We start from the raw sequence: 8373 nt of genomic DNA, 5'->3' as shown, positions 1-8373 counted from the left end.
CCTTGAAGCCAGCAAAGTTGCATACCAGAGTAGGACTGACAGACTTGATAATGTCCTTCCATACAAATCGAACCAAGAACCCTGTGCCGTGGTTGAACGATTCATCCAGCAGGCGGAGAGGTCAGCATATACGCCCGGCCCAGAGTGTGCCGGATGCAAAACACCCCACCCACCAGCCACCTCCCGCCGCAGTCCATATAAAAAAAACGGCCTTTAGCCCATTAAACTGCGATGACAAGATTCTTGTCATTTGGTCAAATAAAACAAAAAATCATAAAACACCAAAATGTTTGATCAAACACCAGAAAAATATGACGTCAGTCCTCCTCGCTTCGCTCGCAGGACTGACGTCATATTTTTCTGGTGTTTGATCAAACATTTTGGTGTTTTATGATTTTTTGTTTTATTTGACCAAATGACAAGAATCTTGTCATCGCAGTCTAATGGGCTAAGAGTCCATACAAGAGCTGCCGCATAGCCTGACCTCTCCTCCACTGTCTACAATTCCCCTTCTGTTGCCGAACAAGGCCCCCTGTCTTGTAAGTCCTGTGTAGCTGCCGGGCCAGAGCTATCGTCTTCAAGATATAGTATAGTGCCGACCGTGGATACCCCCAAGTTCCCAATGAGGAACTGCGTGACGACGTCCCAGAGTGAGACATCGTGGCGGACGCTCACCCACCCAGTGCTACAGCTGCAGATCGCCCGCCACACCCACTGGACAGAGGACTCGCCGAAGAACCCCCCGCCATCTGCGGTAGGGACTCCGTGGGACCCCACACCCACTTGGGACTGGATGCAGGAACCTCCACCCGTCTTGCTTTGCTCGCCAGTAGTACAAGCGCTGGAGTTCTAGCGGGATGGTCTTCCCCTCTAGCATACAGACACTTGCGTAGATGGGACTCCCATTGTACTAAATATACTTAGTATTTGTCCTGTGTTTTGGTGTCTTCCCCTCCACCAAATGTCTAACAAACCCACAGCTGATTATGTATCTGGAGAATAAAAGTTCAGATATGTTATCATTATATCTGTGTAGCACTAAAAGCTACAAATTAGAGACATTCAAGCGATGTCAAACACAAACCATTTACACATGTAAGGTTCAAGATGCTCTCAAAGCTTAGAGAATGGATGGACAGGACTAAGAAAAACGTAGAGAGACGGGATAATAATTAAAATTTGTCTCGCCCATATAATGCCGCATGACAGGAAAACACTAACAACGAATTAGAATATATCAATTGTTCTTTAAAAAACCCTATCAATCAATGGTAAAAACATCCGACTTTACGCTACTCCTTTAGAATAGTATTAGTTCGAATGGATAAGGAACAATTTTTACCAAGCACGGTCCGCGCAGGCTCGGCAAAATAAATCAATACAAATACATAAGATTATCTGAAGTATTTGGTTGTGCTTTATTTACGTTGATTGAGGATTATTGGTCCAGTCATTCTTAATTAAGCGTGCAATATCTTCATGAACTTGACTTGATTTTAATTCTCCCATAGACTTCCTAATGGTTAGGGACCAATAAGATAATAATTGAAAAGACCCACACATATAAGTGAGGTTTACGGTAAAAATCGTTCTTCCCTTTTTCTGTTATCGTTAGATTTTCTCTTAGAATTAATTAATTCCAAGCATTGATTTAAAACTCTGCAGTGAATTAGATTTTCAATTACTCTTCGATACTTCTTTGTCCTTGTCCTATTCTACCCGGCGTGAAAGAATTCCGTAGTTTCCAAAAAGGAATCCGATATTTTTTCAGTAATAGAATCATAAAATCTACTCGAGTAAAAATGTCAATACAGGCAAATGCCATCGTATATTGGGTTTTGAGCACTACAAATTATGAGTGAATTTTGACACTTCTGTGTTCTTGAGAAATTGCTTTGGAATAACAAGGATGCCAAACAATATTTTGATTTGATTAAGGTATGTCCCTTTATGGAGTAGGTTAATATCTACGTTTCCGTACCCGCTGTGGATACTATACAATTTTTCTTATATGTACTGTGTAAAAAATAGGAAAACTAAGTTAAGCGTCCATCTAGGCATTAATACTAACTCAAAAGTGGCAATACTGAAGAGATGTACCATTGATGTGATTTCCGTATCTATTATTTTAAATTAACTTTCTTGGATAGACTTTATTTGTCAAACCAGTAGCTAAAATACATGGAAAAAACAGCTACATTTTCATATATTGATAGTGGAAGACGTAGGAAAATCATGAAATTTGTGGAAAGTTAAGTATGGGAACAATTACAAAATCAGATGTACTGATATATTTCAGATAATTCCCTCTTTCGGAATTTAACTCGAAATTTGTACAATTTATTCATAAGTTTAAACTTGTATTCGCTCCTGGTTATTAAATGTAGTTAGACCAAATCTACCTTACCTAACTTTATAAGCTCATTGAGCTGTATGCAGTTATAACACCAGTATCATAGTATGACAATCATGATCTCATTATATAAATATAAATTTATATATATATATATATATATATATATATATATATATATATAAAATATATATATATATATATATATATATATATATATATATATTTATATATATATATATATATATATATATATATATATATTATATATATACATATAATGTATATATATATATATTATATATATACATATAATGTATATATATATATTATATACATATATACATATATATATATATATACATATGTATGTATGTATATGCATATATATATGGATATATATATATAATGTATATATCTATATAATATATATATATATATATATATATATATTTTTATATATATATATATATATATATAAATATATGTACCTATATATATATATATATATATATGTATATATATATATATATGTGTGTGTGTGTGTGGATATATATATATATATATATATATATATATATATATATATATATATATATATATATATATATCACACACACACACACACACATATATATATATATATATATATATATATATATATATATATATATACACATATATATATATATACATGTATATATATATATATATATAGACATATAGATATATATATATATATATATATATATGCATATATATAATATATATATAAAGATAGATATATATATATATATATATATATATATATATATATATATATATACATGTATATAACAGAGAAGTAAGGGAGCAGATTCTCTTGTATGCACATAGAATTGAAAATAACAGCATTATTACAGGTTTTTTTTCCTAAAGTTCTGATTAACTTCCTTGCATTAGGGCTGGCGTTCATAGAATAGTACCAAAGGGTTATTAAAACTGGTTTTTGGGGTTATTTAAAGAGGTATCATGGAAGAAATGTTAGTCAGCTTCATTTCAAATTATATTTCAGTCCTCTCCTTACTGAAAATAAAAAATAAAGAAAGAGTTCCTAGATTTCAGGTATTTGTTTTCTCTTTCTTATCAACCACTAAAGTACATGTCAAATTCTTGCTTGCAGCATCGGCTGCCATATGTACAATGCAACACAATACCCGCATTATAAGATATAAAGTCACTGCTGTATTAGTCATTCTCTTTTACTCTGAGTAATGATAAACACAGAAAACATGACCAAACCAGTTCACATAATCTGGGGGTAATCCATGTACAACTACAAAAAATATATAATCAAGATGCCGATGCCGGCATCCTTGTGTACCCACCCATACCTCATGACGCTTACGTAGGCATCATCATACGAAAGTGGTTAAGTAAAGTAAAAATTGGAAATCAAGAGTAGTAGGGGGTATCAGATTAACTTGGAGTTGAATTTTGGGGCGTCAGGGCTGAAAAACATGAACCACTGCATTAGAGGGATCCTTAATATATCCATGTGTTTTATTGACATTTCATCCTCAAGGGAACATCTTCAGGAATTACGTCAGTAACAATGATTAGAAATATAAATGATTCATTTTCTAACAGTGATGACATAAGAATATTGTGTAGGGTTCTTGTGTATTGTGTATTGTATTATTGTATTGTGTATTGTGTACCCTCGTCATCTTTTATCTGTCATAGTATATGAGCAAACTATGGTGAGGGTACATAAATTCTGCATTGTAAGTACCATAGGCTCATATTCTTACCATGTATTTCTCGAGTGTAGACTTGACAACCTTTAACAATTTACTGATTTCTTTAGTTCCATGAGCTTTTTTTCTTTGGTCTTATGATTTGGGCAATCTTAGTTAATTCCTTTGTAGATGTTATGGTAATAATACAGCCCCTAGGGGAATGAAGCAAAGTGTGAAATAAGGCAAGGTATTGAAGAGGGGTACCTGTGCATGCTTTTCCCATGGCAGCACAGGAGAAACTGGCTGGGTTCTCTGTCATGCTCTGCACTGCCAGCCCAGCATGACAACAGGGTGTTACCAAATACTTTCTATTTATATCATTTTATATAAAATGCCATCCTATTGTCACCATAATTATGCTGCCACAAGGAGCAGGAGCTGCACACTTTTGACAAGTGCTGTATATACATATATATATATGTGTGTGTGTATATATACATATGTATATATATATATATATATATATATATTTTAAAGAATGCAAGACAAAATGAGTGGTAGGGTGGTGAAATAAACACACTCTGAAGAAGCTCTGTTAAGATCGAAATGTCAGTAATTAAAACTTTGATGATTCTCGGTGTTTATCTCACCACCCTACCATATATATATATATATATATATATATATATATATATATATATATATATATATATATATATATATATATATATATATATTTTTTTTTAACCACATTAACTTTTTACTTTTAATTCCATGTCATCACAAACGAACATTGTCTGTCTCGTTTGTGATGACATGGAATTAAAAGTAAAAAGTTAATGTGGTTGAAAAAAGATTAAGATCTGCACTGGGGACCATTCAGTGTAGGTTTGAAAATTAATAAGAGTAAAACCAAAGTAATGTTCAACATTAAAGTTGAAAGTAAGGAGATTATAATTGATGGTGACAGTCTTGAAGAAGTTAAAGAGTATAATTATTTAGGCCAGATGTTGAAAGTGACTAAAGATCAAGATAATGAAATAAAAAGGTGTATTACAATTGATTGGAAAGTGATAAAATAAAATTATGAGAGCCTCTCTACCTTTATGTTTGAAATGTAAGTTTTATGATCAATGCATTCTATGGCTATAAGACTTAGAAACTGAAGAAGGCAATGGAGAACAAAACTAAGGAATGTACAGAGGAGAATGGAGAGATCATTGGTGGGAATAATGCTGAGAGACCAAAAGAGAGCAAGTTAGGTAAGAGAGCAGATTGGAGTGAAAGATGTTGTGGAGGTGGTAAAAGAGAGGAAGTGAAATTGGGGAGGTAAGTTAGCATGAATGACTGATAAGTGATGGAGCAAGTGTGTTACTGAGTGGACACTGCAAGATGGAAAGTGTGTAAGAGGGAGATCAGAGAGGAGAGAGAGATTTGTGGGAGTGATGTGGCAGAGGTTGGCACAATCTTCCGAGTCATGGAATGCTATGAAAGAGACCTTTGTTAAGCAGTGGACTTGGGATGGCTGACCAATTGATTGATGTACATATATATATATATATATACATCTATATACATGATTTCAAGAAGTCTACAGTGACAATGGCATTGTTGAGCTTGTATTGAAGCTTTAATTTGTCTCGGGCAACGAGTTTCTGTGCTGGTTCCAAATAGCTGAGAAGGTGTCCAAAAGACATTTGGCACAGAAACTCGTTGCACGAGACAAATTAAAGCTTCAATATAAGCTCAACAACGCCCTTTGCTGCTGTAGTCTTCTTGAAATCATGTATACAACATGGCCTCCTACCAAAATATATATATACATATATATATATATATATATATATATATATATATATATGTGTGTGTGTGTGTATGTACATGCACACAAATGCTAATAGCTATAGCCCTCTTCAGGAATGTACAAGATACAAGAGTTGTTTGGAACTTAATGTTAAGATGAAAGAGGGACAGGAACATGGGTAAAGGATGAACAACATCCTGGCATTCAGGGTAGGGTCAGAAGGAAGAGGGGTGCGAGGTCTGAAGGGGTAGGGGTGTAAGGTCAGAGAGAGGAGGAAAGCAGGGTCAGAAGGGGGGATGTGAGGTTAGGAGGGTGAAGATTCTTAACCCCTTCGATACGATGACACCTACGTAGGCATCATGAGCAAGTGGGTACACGAGGATGCCGATGTCGGCGTCTTGATTATATTTATTGTAGTTGTACCTGTGTGACCCCCATACTCTGTAAACTGGCTTCATCATATTTTCTATGGTTATCAAAATTCATGGGTGAAAGAGAGAACGAGCAATACAGCGGTGACTTTATTTTCTATAATGCGAGTATTATGACGCAACATTGCATGTCTGGCAGCTAATGCTGCCCACGAGATTTTGGCCCGGAGTGAAGGGGTTAATCAAATGACACACAGCTAGATGTGAGATTATGTCCAGAGACTATTGTCCTTTGGAGATATTAAGGTTGAGACATCTTCAATCAAGGTGGATTCAACAATTTTCCTCCTAAAACTGCAATTAGACTTAAACATCAATTTAGCCTTATCCCAGTCAAAACAATGATTTTTGTGCTTACATGTTGGAACACAGCCAAACTTTCTTGAGTATATCAAATGGATCTTTTGTGTTCTGATAATTTGGCGTTCTTTATAAAAGGATTGTGGTGTGGGAGATGAGTTTTTATAATAGCTGGCTCTAGCCTCATTGAGGGCTTGGTTCAGGAACCAGGACAGATATGCCAACTTCATTAATTGACTTTTGATGAGGTTAATCTCCTGGTCCAAGAACTGATAATGGGTTAATCTAATCCCCAGTAACTGCCTCACACTTGTCTACTATTACTATTAAGATTATAAATAAATATATGCATATTTGTGATATGTATCATGGAGGAAAAAGGGTAATGAAATGAAAATAAATATTGGAGTCAAAAACGTATCGAGACATAGGAATGTTGATGATGCAAAGTGAATCAGTTTTGAATCGGCGAATAAGCGAATTGGCAACACTGAAAATGGAAAAGAAGGAGTTATGAACGAGCGAGGATTGGAAGTGGAAAGAGATAGTGTGAACTTGGGACATTACAATGAATTACAAGAAAAATATATGAGCTGGCCAGGCAGAAGTTTATAAAGAAGCGAGCTAAGTTATACGTGAATTTATGAAGCGGTAATTGAGCAGATTTGCCAGTAACTGTAATCAACAATTAACAATTACCTCAACATTGTACATAAACCGTCAATGTCTACCAAAGATTTAAGGGACCTGAGGCTCCAGGAGTTTATCTTACCCTGTTGGGAATGTGATATAGTGTACCTTGGTCAAACTGGCAGGGACCTGAACGCCAAATTATCAGAACACAAAAGATCCATTCTTAGACATTTTAATTAGAAGGACTGATGGTAATTTACCTAAAAACTCTCAGAAAAAGAACAGAATTAACTTCTTGATTTTGTCAGAGTGGTTACTAAACAAGAGGAGGTAACTACCTGAATGGATGGGTTTTCTGTAAACTGAAAGATAAATTACGATAAATCCTTCTAATAAAAATCCCTAAGAATGGGATCTGGTAACCTACTTCCCATTCGGTTTTAAATTTAATGTTATGGGGCAATTGGTTCAACTTGTCCAGGAATACTTCAAACACAACCCATCTGTTATCCTGTGCTGAGAAAATGTTATTGACATGGCAGTACCAAATTATCTTGGACAGTTTTATAATGGGTAACAAAGTACACTCAAAGTACTCCACATACAAGTTGGCCAAAACAGGAGATAAATTAGAACCCATACTGCAACTGAATTTCTGCCTGAAGAATTGGTCCAGGAAAGAAAAGACGCTTGAAGAAGCACAAAGGCAAACCAAATCAATAATTTTGTTGACTGGAAGTGGGAAATTGTCCAGAAATGGCTGCATTATAAATTCTAAAAATATGAGAACATCTTCAACATTGATGTTAACCCCTTCATTACCGACCCGGCAACCTTACGTAAACAAACGTTTCAAACCGTTCCACGAATGGCTGTAGCCTTATGTTTGTAAACACAGACACTTGCCCCTTTTTCATCTTAACAGTATGTAAGTCCCAAACAACTTATATCATGTACTTTCCTGAAGAGGGCTATAGCTATTAGCCAAAATATGGAAGTTGAAACTTGCTTAGTATTCTCTTTAATTCCAACTGTGGGTTCTTCATGTGTTTCACAAATGTTCTAATACATTTCATCACAGTGATATATATATATATATATGTATACACACAGCCTTCATCTATTCCCAGG

General features: G+C 34.8%; 1 protein-coding gene across 2 annotated transcripts in view; it reads left to right on the top strand.

Annotated features, from left to right (window-relative positions):
- The first annotated feature begins 1707 nt into the window (after positions 1-1707).
- LOC143031215 (uncharacterized) overlaps positions 1708-8373 on the top strand; it is a 33522-nt gene continuing 26856 nt past the window's right edge. For both annotated transcript variants that reach the window (XM_076194784.1, XM_076194785.1), the window contains exon 1: positions 1708-1938. The gene's annotated coding sequence lies outside the window, so the exon portion shown is untranslated. The remainder of the gene's footprint in view (positions 1939-8373) is intronic.

The sequence above is a fragment of the Oratosquilla oratoria genome, chromosome 12 (genome assembly GCF_046742065.1).
Source record: "Oratosquilla oratoria isolate Oo_2021 chromosome 12, ASM4674206v1, whole genome shotgun sequence".
In the NCBI taxonomy this organism is placed as follows: Eukaryota; Metazoa; Arthropoda; class Malacostraca; order Stomatopoda; family Squillidae; genus Oratosquilla; species Oratosquilla oratoria.
This window is presented reverse-complemented; position numbering and strand designations above follow the sequence as displayed.